Source organism: Lycorma delicatula, chromosome 4 (genome assembly GCF_047948215.1).
Source record: "Lycorma delicatula isolate Av1 chromosome 4, ASM4794821v1, whole genome shotgun sequence".
In the NCBI taxonomy this organism is placed as follows: Eukaryota; Metazoa; Arthropoda; class Insecta; order Hemiptera; family Fulgoridae; genus Lycorma; species Lycorma delicatula.
In genome coordinates this window covers 1,678,904-1,693,189 of record NC_134458.1, presented here as the reverse complement: position 1 = coordinate 1,693,189, position 14,286 = coordinate 1,678,904, and the positions used below count along the sequence as shown (strand labels likewise).

The 14,286-nt window shown below is 29.7% G+C and overlaps 1 protein-coding gene across 1 annotated transcript in view; it reads left to right on the top strand.

Moving 5' to 3' along the window:
- LOC142323039 (scoloptoxin SSD14-like) overlaps positions 1–14,286 on the top strand; it is a 144,540-nt gene that overhangs the window by 82,343 nt on the left and 47,911 nt on the right. The gene's annotated exons all lie outside the window — the stretch shown is intronic.

The following is a 14,286-nucleotide window of genomic DNA, read 5'->3' as shown; positions in this document are numbered from 1 at the left end:
TCATCACACTGATTAGCTACGTAGTAGTAAGATTAACAGAAATTAATTCGGATTGCTGTTACACTTGTACCTCGGTTGCTTTGCATGCATCAAACTCGTATAAGAACTACTGCAATAGTGCAATGCAACATATTAATATAATTCTTTCTGTCATTTATGTAGAGAATTATGGGTCTTCCTTTTAAAGTCCCGTTTCTGAAATTTGTTAATACTATCTCACATCTATTATGTTATTATTTTATCAACACTGATCACTACTGAAATTTATTTATAAGATATGTTGAATTTATTTATACAGATTGTAGATTATACGGTATTTGGAATGAATCCGTTTCTTTCATTCTTACAATATTTTAAACATGTCATTCTTTATAAGCTTTAACTTGCTTTAGTTTAATCAAATCTTGCAACTGCTATATCTTTTGATCTATCGTATGAAAATAATGAAATTTGGTACACGTATGTAACTTCGATGACAATACAATACTACGGTGTTAGAATTTGGATATGATGATGTGTATGAATGTAAATGTAGTTTGTACAGTCTTAGGTCGACCATTCCTGAGATGTGTGGTTAATTGAAACCCAACCACTATAGAACACCGGTATCCACGATGTAATATTAAAATCCGTGTAAAAGTAACTGTCTTTATAAGGGTTTGAACCTTAGATCTCTCGTATTTGAAATCTCGTATTTCAATGAAGAGTTCACCACTAGATCAACGCGGTGGGTGCAGTTTCAACATTATATTATCAATCGTACTTTAATTTCGTGTCCCACATGTGAATTGTTGAGTCTTTGATGGGCTTCCGCTAAATTACAAAATAGTCGTTTGTGGAATAAACTGTAAGTTACTGGACTCATATTTATATGGTTAAGACGCAACCAGTATGTCGACATGTTTGAACAGGTAATGTCGGATTTCTTTGCCTTCTATCAATGAGTAACTGCTAATTTTCTTGCAATTTCCTTGTAGAGATAAACCTCCTTTTCAGTTTATTATGTAAATATAGAATGTTCTGATTATAATATAGCATCCTTTTTATAAAAAAATTCTACTGTATGGCTGTAACAGAAAAGACTTTACATTATTTACCACTTGATGTGGTTTAAAGATGTTTTTAAGTTTTTACCGTAAGAAATAAAAGAAAATCGATTCAAATAAAGGATATTTTGAATGATTTTGTGAATTTATTTTTCAATTTTATAAATATATTTTTTCTCGATATAGGTCATTATGGGCTACGTGAACAACTTTACGTGGGGTTTTAAATCTTTTTAATTTTTTACTCCAGTAATTTTTCATTTACGCTAAAGGGAGTTATTTTCTCACTCCAGACCATGCCAAGCGTGCGTTGACTTGTTTTATTAGATCTTGAAGCCCCCCCAGAAATCCTTTATTTATCTCAAAATGTGTTCTGGTACTTTGTTTCTTCATTGGTGATTTCTATTTCTTAGATATCTTTACGTACATTTTTTGAGTCTTGTGTCATTTATTCAAGAAATGTGACCGTAGAATGGGATTTGCGTTTTCAGATTATATCAGAGAGTTTTTCACAGTATGCGTGTAGATTTCCTGGTGGTCGGATAGGAGTATACATAATATATATATATAATATTATGATTTAATCGTAATTTCTTTTAATTTTTATTAGCCGATTTATTTATTATTTATAAATTTATCTACATTATTGAAATAACAAGGGTGTTAAGGTAAAAATTACAAGAATTGTGAAATGTCCATCGTTGGAGTAGCGTTTGGTAAATGCAGCTAATAACAACCGGAAAAGTAAAAATTTGATTTAAGAAACATATTTGTTACCTGAGATGTCAAACACGATGAACAGACTGCAATCCAAACAGTTCGTGTACAGTTGTTTATAATTTCAATACCGTAACATAAATAAGTAAATGCTTTTTCAAATTTTAAATATTTTCTATTTTGATCGGTAAAAACTATTACGATGTAATTAAAATATAATAGTATTCTAATAGCATTTCTGCTAATAATTAAGAAGAGATCGCATTCGCATATACGCAATAAATTTCTTGTATTTTTACTTGCATTTGTGTGTTCTTGTCTAAGTTTTCTAATATCCTGTTTTTTAACACATTTAATACAGTTTTCCAATTCCTTGTCGATTAAAAAATATGAAAATTCTAATTCTTCAAATAACGAAACTATCTGACATTCAATAGAATTAATAGTCGTTCCCATAATTAAAAAATATAGTATAAGTAATAAATCATTATTACGTTTTCCCTCATCAAAAATATATGATTTACGGTAACATAATATACTCGGTAGTACGCTTAAAATTACAACAAATACATAAAAATTGCGACGAAAATTTGAAATATATTCATCGTTATCTTTGAAAGGATAATTAAATATTTTCTCATATTCCTTCCCGTATATTATCCTTATTATTAATAACAAACAATAACAAAAGTTTTCATAAATTATTCCTAAAACTTGCATTTCATTATCGGATGTTAAGTGTTTATAATTAATCGTAATATACTGTATTAATAAAAAAAAAAGATATATTAATTATTGTAAAAACCGGTGTTATTTTAAAAAATTTATCCCACCAATTTTTATTTTTATAACTCCAAGGAAGTGTACCAAGAACATACGAATATATGCAAACAAAATCTTTTAATAAAAATATCTACGCTTTTTTTTATAATAGAATTCTTCAAATGTATTTCGTGAATCTCTTTCCTAACGATATATTTTATGGAATATCTAGTTATATTATTTTATTTAAAAGTTAAAACTTGTAATTATTATCCTTTAATAACATTTAATGATGAATGGTGGTTCATTAAATATTTATTAAAATGAAAAAAACATTTTATTTTACAACCCCATATAATTATATAAATTACATTGTTTGTTTGAGTTATATATATGCATACGTATAATTAAAATTATTATTTATATTTTTTATGAATTTACATTTCATAAGCTGTGTAAATGTATAATTATTTTACAATTTGTTGTGAAATAATAAAATATTTAGCTAAACCGATCGTTTGTCACGTATAAAAATGTTTTGAAAAGAAATAAAAGATTTAATTAAACAACGATTCTTTTTTTTAAAAGAAGTTTTCTATTAAAACGTGACATTTTTAATTAATAATAAAATAGACTATTTTGAAAAATTGTCGTATCATTATTTCAATCTAATGTAAAAATATTATTAAATTTGAAACACAATAGTTGATAAGTAGCCACCTCAGTTTCTGTTACAAATGTTAATCCTCCAAACCGTACATCACGGCATTATTCTGCGACGTTTTCTCCAGCTTTAAAATTACGGCGTTGTACTGCGAAAAACAACTGAATATTCATTTTAAACTCTTCAACTGTGAAAGTTATTGGTAAAGACATATTCCTTTCAAAAAGTCAAGAAATATTTAATTCCTTGGAATGGAATACCTCCTGACACCTCTTGATCTTAGATTTTTATAGATCTTTCCGTTTCATGAAATAACCCTTCTTGGTAAATTCTCATGTAATAATCCGATTGTTTGACTGCTAGTACGGCCATCCGTCACGGAGTAGCGCTCCTCTTCAACTGTAACCGAAGGCCTTCATCTGATCTTAAAAAAAAAACCGGTTCAATCTCACCGTCAAGTCAAGTAAATATTCGTTCTAAATAGGGATCTCTATATCGGACCTTTATACACTGTAGTTTTGTTTATTCACAAGCCCGTTCGATTGGAAACGGGCCTTCTTACCTATATATATAAATTACCTTCTATATATAAATAAATCTCGTTAAAAAAAACTTCGATCGTGCGTCTTCATTTCTAAAACCAAATCAAAGAACGCACGATGTTGAGCACGGTCATCTGACTGCAATTGTCGAATCAGATCCGCTAAGTAAGCGATCGGTTCAAACCAAGACCTGTATGCAAAATGCTATAAATCATAGTTTTTTAGATGGCTTGTCGTAAAGGTTCTGGAACTGACAAATGTGGTTTTTAGCGACAGCAGTAATGTTTTCAGCCGACCTAGCATTACGATGACGGACTTGACTCTTCGCATCAGCAACTTGGCTACTTTTCACAGATATAGCAATGAATTTTACATTTGCTGTATATTGCTAGATCGATTGCCTGCTAGAAATAAACATCGACCACGTCCGTTGAATGCAACCGCAGCATTTTCATTGCTCTCAAAATACTGTCTTTGGCCCAAAAACGAGACCAAATAGTCAATCGTTATGAATGAACATATTATTCGACTATTACTCTGAGGGTTTTTTGAGCACCGTATCTGGAAGTTCTGTTTATTTATAAATCTATTCGGTTAGAAACAGACCTCATCCCTAAGAATAATTTTCTTTAAAAACTGAGGTTAACTGTCTACATTTCCAGTACCTAAGTAACTAAGATACGATATTGAGGGTGGCCTCTTAGCTGCACTTTTTGCGCCAGGTACACATTTTAAGCATATAATTCAAGGATTTTAAGCAAAATGCTATTAAAATTCGCGTTTAAGATGGTAATTCATTGTAACGTTTTAAAATTTTTTCAGCAACAACAGAGTTGTTTTAAGCTGATCTGGCACTACGTTGCCATTTTCTATACAAAATGGTGCTTTGTTACAACCGAAAACATCACGAACTTTACGATTTTTCTCTACGAAATATTCACCATATTTGAATTCAACATCATAATCTGGATTCTTTCTTGCAGCAGGTTTCTAACGCCATTGATCTCCGTACCCATCACTGTCCAAGGTTTTTCCTTTGTCCCCTTATAGCATAATCTTCACCTTATCTATTAACTTTATCCTTCTTTTTCCTCGCTTCCTTCTACTAACCCTTCTAATATAGTTATCAAGATTCCGCTTTCTCTAACCACATTTCCTAACCGGTTTACTTTTCTTTTATGCGCTTCTCCTATAATCGGTCTCTTTTCTTTAATTCTGTTCGTTACTTGCTCATTTATCTTTATCCAACTATCTTAATTTCTCCATTCTTATCGACATCCACATCTTAAAGCCTCAATCCTGTCCCTCTCCCTCATCTTTATTGTACGGAAGCTTCACTTCCTTATAATAAAACATTTAGTATATAGCATCTGGCTAATCTCTTTCTTTGGCTAAGCCTCTTTGTCGTTAACTTCCGCTACTTCAGTTTTTCCTATATTTATTTTCATTTCATATTCTTTCATTCTTTTCCAAGGCTGTTTACAATCTTTGAAGCGTGTATTTGCTATCGACTAGAACTACCGCATATTCATCAAACTTCATGCGTCTTATTTGTCGTCCTCCTATATTTTCAATGTAAATTTTACATGAAATGTTAAACGTAAACAGGGATTACTTGTCTGCATTTCCAATATCTAAGTTAATAACATACGATATTGAGTACGGTCTCGTAGCTGCACCTTTTGCGTCAACTAAATATTTTTCGCATGTAGTTGAACATTTTTAAGAAAAATGCTATTAAAATTGGTCTTTGAGATGGTTAATCGTTGTACCGTTTTGAAATTGTGAAACCTGGGTTTTCAGCGACAGCAGAATTATTTTAAGATGATGTGGCACTACGATGACATTTTCTATACAAGATGGTGCTTCATTACAACAAAAAACCTTCACAAACTTTACGATTTTTCTTTACAAAATATTCACCGTGTTTGAATTCAACATCGTCTGAGATTTTTCTGGCAGTATGTCTCTAACGCATAAGTCTTTAAAGCTATTTGTAGTGAATTTTCATAAAATCTTTGCTTTTTCGAATATTACATTATTCCATTTTAATTTCTTTTTAAATTAAATTGTATTGTTTTACTTTACAGTTATTAATTAATTTATAATTGCCATCATATATTTTTTTTTGAACAGGCGAATCATAAAAATTGTGATTTGACGTTTCTTCTTAACAATAAGTTGGGCTAAACTTAATAAAGGGTAAAAAATCTGTTTAATATTAAAATATATATATATATATATATATATATATATATAGATTACTAGTTATTTAAAATTACGTAGAAAGGATAATAAATTATAAGGTTACATTTAAAGTTTATTGAAATAGCATTAATATTTAGTAACATCATTACGAGAATTTGTTATATTAATTTTAATTTTATTTTCCTATCTATAATATTCTTAAATGTAGAAGTATTATTTTTTTTTAACTCCAATTTCTGTATAATTGTTTTTATGTTTTCTTAACATATGACAATTAATTAAAACATTTTTTATTAATCAAAAGTTTATTTGTATGATATTACTGTGATAGTTACTAGGCATTAAGTATAAAATTAGATAAGCAGTAATAAAGTCATGTGTGTATGTACTTATATTTAGTTGTTGAAAAGTCGCCTGACAAACAGCAAGCATTACCTATGGGAAATGTAGTTAATTAAATTGTGCTGTATTATAAAATTCCTTTTTACACAGAAATTTATGGATGAAATAATTCATAAAGGATATATAATCAAAAGTAAACGTACAGTTTTACTTTTCTCTAAATAAAAAATAATGGCGAGTATTTATATATATATATATATATATATATATATATATATATATACAGAGTATTTCAAAATTATGTTATTAATCAAATGGCAGATAGATTTCTGGTCATGAAATGTATATTTAAATGAAAGTTCCCATATACATACCGTTTACATTTTGGTTATCGAATAGGTAAGCAATCACAGCTGACACATAATACACAGGCATAAACATTAGTCCTAAATGAGGGGTAAAGTTCAATAACGCACATGTTTGGTGCATGGTTAATAGATAGATAGGTAAAAATATCCATCCCGTGGTAACGTAATTTTGAAACACGCTGTATACATACATATAGAGTGCGTCACAAAGTTCTCCTGAGACTTTTATATACTACTTTACTCGTGAAAATAGTGGAAAAAGTTCATATAAACTTATGTTCTAAAATGCCTCATTTGCGAGTTTTGGCTAGTAAAAGATTTTGCTCGGATTTCGGCTACCCCGGTGAAATGAGGTAGTACTGAAGTATTTAGGATGTTAATTAAGGAGCAGATTTAGTGATTTCTTATGGTTTTTGACCTGAGAACTTGAATAAAATAGGTCTCAGAACCCTATTTTCGGTAGAGTTTGAGAAATTTGGGTGTAAACAAATAAATCGGGGTACACAACCCTGGTTTTTATGTTTGACTTAAGAATAACTTCGTTAAACGGGTAATAAACACAAAATGTTTAAACGGAACTTGTAGAAAATTTAATTCTGAACATTGTTGATTCTTAAACCTTGAAATATCTAAGTTCTATTAAGCGGACTGTAAATCCAACCGGGAGAATAAATAAATAAATAAAAAAAGGCGTAACTGCACAAAAATCTTATTATATTAACAAAAAACACAGGTAACACACAAGTACATATTAAAGCATAATATTCCGAACGCCTATCGTTCGGAATCATGGAAAGGTTAACTCCGTTCGGGCAACGATTTGCCGCTAGCACATCCCGCAGCCGAGTGTTGAGTAAGCACTCTCCAACCAAGCGGCGAAACATAGAACTAGCAGGATGCGAACTACTCTTGGTAGAAATACGCTGAACATACATAATGGTAAGATAAGTTGAATAAAACTTTATATGAACTTTTCCATTATTTTCACGAGTAGAATATATATATATATATATATATATATATATATATTTATTTATTTGTGTGCGGGTGCCCGTTTGTATGTTTGAACGTTAATTAAAATTATATATAAATCTGTTGAACTATATATTTTCGATTCGTTGATATCAGTGCATTTGTAATACAATATCGCATTATCAAACAATGTTATAAATGAATATACAATGAGTGAATTTAAAATCGAATTACTTTTTCGTGGTTTAAAATTAAATGATGGCGACGATGTTGCTGAGATTTCCCAGTAATCGCATAGAACTTAATATTTAACCCCCGCAACCATTCCATGGTTAAATTCAAAACGAATAGTACTGTTACCATGTTGATCATTCCCTTATTTATTTAATTATTTTCTTCTTAAAATAAAAGTAAAACGAATAAGTACAAAACCAAATTATTTGTTAAACTACAATTAAGTGTTAAAATTTAACATAGATTTAACCCTACTAAGATTATATAATGTTTTAATTATATATAATTAAAACATAAAATATAATTAATTATAATAATTAATTATAATATAATTAATTATATATAATTAAAACATAAAATATATAAAAACTCGTCTTTTTAATAAAAAATTTACTTTCAAGAAGATTCAAATAATTTAACCCTATTCTTCCCGGCATCAGTTGATCCAGAGTTTGAATTTGAGTGTAAAATCAATAAATTTGTAAAAATGAAATTTTTATTTTATGAATAATATTTATTACGAGTATATTTCATTTTCAAAACATTCAAGCACAAATAATTATTTTTTAAATTAGTAATATAACAAAAACAAACAGTTTGCCTATGATTTTACGGTTGATTGCTAACAGATACCCTTCATGTAACGTCACTGAAATATTCCCCTTTTCAATCTTCCGGTAGGAATAAAGCCAATTTCGCAGTCGGCAAAATTTGATGTTGATTATCTTGTATATTATTAAAGAAAATAAAGGCTAAAGGCCTTATATAAGGTAAATATTATGACAAACAATATGATTAATAGTTTATACATTAATTGCCTCATAACACGACTGGAGGAAAATTTTAACGTAATTACATTACATGAGCTGTTATCTTTACCTTTAGGTAAAGTTAATTGCCTTTAAGTTATAGTTTTAGCACTATTTAGTTTCCATAACTGTTTTAATATATTAAAAAATTTATTTAATAAATAAGTAATAGTGTAAAAAACGGCTTTTTTTAGCGGATTTCCAAAGAATTTAAAAATCCCAATTGCGGCTGGTCATATATATACACATATCTACGTTTGCATGTATAAAATTATTTCGTACCCAAATCTTAACTGATTTTAATGAAACTTGATGAGCGGATATAAGCCTATTAGAGACAATAGAGTCCAATAGAATTTCACGCGAATCTGTTCACAGAAACAGGAGATAGAGCCAAAAAAGGGGTTTTTGGGTACATTTTCGGCTCCTTTTCGTTTTCCTGGGCGCAATTTTAATCGATTTTGATTAATCTTGATAGGATGATGTAAACCAAGTAAAAAATGATTCCTACTGATCTTCAAGTGAATCAGTTCACAGGAATCGGAATTAGAAGCAAGCACACTGGGTTTTTGGGTACGTTTGCAAGGTTAACTAAAACTGGAAATCCGCCCTTCTGACAGACTTGGTGCGACAGATTACTTTTTCATTCTGTGCCTAATCATTTACTGCAACGTCCTCTAAAAATTAAAATATTTATTATTGTATTTAAACACTAATTTTTAAATATTAACAATGTATACTGAAGTGTTTATCTGTACACTGAAATTTTTTATACATCATATTTTTAAATTCAAAAACATAGAATTGTTTTCTTTGTCCTCTTGCTTAATGTAAACATCTCCTATCGTTTTATTTCTTTTTATATGAGAATGAACCAGCTGATCGTAATTATTGTTAGAATTAATTGTATAAATTTAATCTCCTTTAAGATGTATTAGCAACAACATCACTAAATCTATATCGTTCTTGCTAGACATATTTAATATATATCTAAAATGTGAATAAATGAGAACTCAGTTGAAAACATAAATTATTATAAATAATTGTAATGTTTAGTTAAGGAAGTGTAAATTTAGATAGTAAATAAAGGAAGTGATTATTATTAGTAATTATTATTAATATCGGCATTACTTAATGCATATAGTTTACACAACTAAAAAATATTGCTCCACAGATGAAATTGTTGTACAGTGATGTCAGAGTACACCATTAATTCTAGGTTTTGAAGAATCTAGCTCATTACTAAACAAGAAACTTCTTGTTGGGAATGTACGTATTCACCTAAAACCGCAGACCTTACAAGAGAGGCAATACTACGAAATCTCAAATATTCTACCCGACACTAATCAGTTTCACTCGGTTTGCCAAACGCCAGTATTCGAAGACACTCAAAAAAAACATTACGATTTGATTTTGTTATTAACGAAAGCAATTTGATTATCCCGGGAAGGTTTTTCATCTAATAATGTTACCGATCGTAATCAAACTGGTCGGGGGAAAAGTTTCTTCGTATTTCCCTCGGAGATGGTTTTGAACTTCATAATTCTGGCATTATTAATAAAATCTGTCAATACTTGCGCGCTTTATAACGGTGAGATATCACTAAATATTTTTAGAAAGGTTACTACTACTTTCACTCATATTAGGTATTTCACTTATATTAGATCGTCGATTTAAAGCTATTACGTCCTGAAAATTAGTGAAAATATACAAGAAATTTGTCATATATGGAGATTTAACTAAAAAGTAAGGGCAGAATGTAATTCAGACCTACTAAAAAACTTCTGATATTTATGGATATTATGCAGTATCCGTACGTGTAATACAAAACTGGTTCAAGCGTTTTTAACGTTTTCAATTTGGAAATTTTGATGTCAGTTATGCACATCGCTCTGGTCAGTCAATGATTGAAAAACTTCGATGAAATGATGGATAAAAAGTAAGCAAAACCTGCACATTAACAGGCTTGATATTATTAACGAAGTAAAAATGGAGTACAAAACTATTTTAATTCTCATAAAGGAAGCTAAATACAAAAAACTCGATGTAACACGTCTTTTAACAATGAAAAAGCTGACAAAAAAGTTGTTGCACTTTCCTGGTATTGGAAAAATAATGATACTTGAAAAACGTTAAACAATTTTAATAATCGATATTTATAACTTTTTTCTGCTTTCTTACTCCCAAAATTACCTCCAAGAAAAGTTTTTGATTAGTCTACATTTACTATGATGAATGATAGAAATTAAAAAAATCCTATGAATTATGCTTGACCAATAAAACACTACCTAAGATTCCATTTTTGGGGGTGGGGATAAATTATAATAAAATTTTATTGTAATATTATTATTAGAAGTTTAGATAAAAAAAACAAATTTTTTTTTAAATTCAAAAATCGTTATTATTAAACTTTGAACAGTTCCCTCACCAAAGCATTGCCCCCAAAGTATTTTGTTTTTGGCCACTTGTACTACTACTATACTTAGGAAAACAGAAAAAATTCGATTATGTAATAAATAAAAAGATAGCGAGTTGATTTTTGGTGAAGGGGAGAATTTGGAGGTAGTTGTTTCTTTTAAACGGTAAGATAAGCATGTACGCATTTAATAGCTTAATAATTATGAAGAGAAGTTATATTTACAAAATTTTGAGAAATTGATCCCAAAGAAGCTATTTATCCCATCCCTGGATACGTTGCCCCTAAACTTTTACCGACAAATTTTCCCGTATACTGATTCTGTGTGACAAATTTCATCAGAATCGGTTTATCCGATCAAAAGTTATTAAGCTTCAAACTCCAGCACACTTATATACCAAGTACGTACATACAAACCTTACCTCCCGCTTTTTGTTTGGGTCCCTGGGTCATGAAATGTCAAGAAATAAAAAAAGTTCATACACCATTTTTTGACCGATTACCATACTCTCTTTCTTGCAGCATAGCTCTAGAGCTGTGGTGCCGAGAAAGTAGAATTTAACTGATCTATGTTCCATCTACAAAACGTTGCTAAAAAGGAACGAACTCGAACCGTTTTTGAAACAGCTCATTACGGGCAACAAAAATTGGACAATTTACTACAATAATTTATGAAAATGATCGTGGTCAAAGCAAGTTGAAGCTAGTAAACGATGGCAAAGCGAAGATCGACAAGAAAAGAGATGCCGTTTGTGTGCACGCGAGTCTACTTTGATCTGAAAGAAATATTTCACTATGAGCTGCTGCCATCTGGTATGACAATTAATTGTCTTTAACTTTTACTGTTAACAACTGGAAAGGTTATACCAGTCAATATTGCGACGAGAATTGATCGATAGAAAATGTGTTCGCTAGATCCCACATATTCTTGAAAACTGTGAGAACTTGGCTGGGAAGTTTTGATGCATCCACTACTTAGTCCTGATCTTGCACCGTCAGACTACCGTTGGTTTCAGTCTCTACAAATTACCTTAACGGTATAAGTTAGCTTCAAAAAAGATTTGTGACAACCACTTATCAAAGGTTTTGTCTAAAAACCTTCCGAAAGTTTAAGTTCCACAATGACGGGATTATGTTTTTCCTCAAAAATAGCAAAAGGTGGTCGATCAAATCGTCGCATACTTGACTTAATAATATACTTGGTTACGAAATTAAAAAAAAAAATGTTTTACTTTTGTTTTAAAATACAAAGAAATTTCGTGACCCTTATATGAAAATAAATTACGTTTATAATCGACCGTTTCAATTTACTATTTAAAATTCTTTGTGCATTAATAAGCTTGGATTTGTAATTTTGAAATGTTACTGACCCTGTCACTGTTATTTAGTTATCAAACCGATCGTATGAAGGGATTTTACATCTTAAAATAAGTCCGTAGAAATTTTCCTTTAATTATTGTAAACAGGATAACAATAACATTTTCTGCTAATTAAATTTTGGATTAAAATTTCAAAGGGAAAAGTCAAAACGGTCGATTAAAATTATTTTTTATTTTTTAATTCGTACAGATAATATATCAGAATAAACTACCATTATGATTGTTTTAATTATTACTAATAAATACATTTTATTTAGTTTACTTTGTTTCAAAATTTTGTTTACAAAGACGAAAAGTACTTAATTCTCAATGATAAATTATAATCAAATTTATTACTTTATGAGATTTCGAATGAAGTTTTCTAGGTAAGCTTTTTTAAATTCATTGTAGAAAAATATAACGCAGACACTACACTCATTAATTCATTATTAAGTATTTTAACTTTGAGGCCAAAATTCTGGTTTATTGATTTGGATGAATATTACCAGAAACGTAGCCATTAAACCAACACCCTGAAATCAAAATTAATATTAATGCGAACAACAATAATGTAATATATTTTTGTAAAATAAATCTTAATTCAATATACGGTATAAATAAATTATAGCAATTTACAAAATAGAATACAATTATATAACTGTGTATATGTGTGTGTTATATAGAATATATTATCCGTTTAAGAATAAACGTTAAAAGAGTGTGTAAACTTCCCCAGATTTTTTTTTAAATACGCTAATTATTTGCTCTTAAAATCGATCAAACGAATTATGAAACACAAATAAAAACGAATTTTGAAAATCGACTAGATAATGAAGTAAGTAAATGATTATACAAATCGGTTTCAGACTTTGTACACACATCTTTCAGAAATTTTTAAGGGTTTTAGGTAGATTTCATAAGAAAGCTACCTAATGTAATCGGAACCATGATTTAACTTCCGTAAAATTTGGACATATCTTCGCGTTTCACACCCCCAGACCCCAAAACCACCGTCAGCTCAAAAGTTTTATATATATATATATATATATACAAATATCGAATTTGTTTACTAAAGTTCCTCCTCTTCATTCGATAAGGGCCCAAAACTTATGTAAGTAAAGGTTTTTGATATCATCAACCGTTGGCCCCAGGGGTGAAAAAATAGGGTTTTGAAGACAAAAAACATCATACCTCTCTTAATAGAGAAGTATCGAATCGGTTTAAAATGGTCGTTAGTCTTCTAAAAATTACCTAAAACTTTTGTCTGCAACAATTTTTGATATGATCAACCCTTACGACAAGGGATGACCAAAATGTTGCTGGAATTGTAAGAAGATGAGGCTTGTATGCTAAACACGTGTAACATTTTTTTCACATGCAACCGTTGTCGTATTGAGTAAATTTGAAATTTTTTTAAACTTTAAAGTGGAAATCCTTTTTATCCCCTACTTAACACCGGTGAAATCTACCTCCGCCTTCCGGCGTGCCGAAACAGATTTTTTTAATGTTTCTGGAATCAAGGGGTTGTGAAATGTTGACATCGGCAAAAAAACCGGCAACGAAATTTTAACCAAACTATGTAACAAAAAACGGAAAAAATTCTATTGTTATTAAAGGCAGAAGATAAGAAGAAAATTGTATACGGATAAATTAATCCATAGAGAAAAAAGAAGAGAAAACCTCCAGCATTTCTATTTCTGAGCTTGAAATCAAATATACTGAAATATGAAAGTACGTTAATTCCAGTACGATACTTTCTGATGATAGAAATTGCCAATTCTGATAATATATTGTTATGCGGAGATAATACGTACTCTGAGTTCATGCGAATTTTTTTTTTTCATTGAA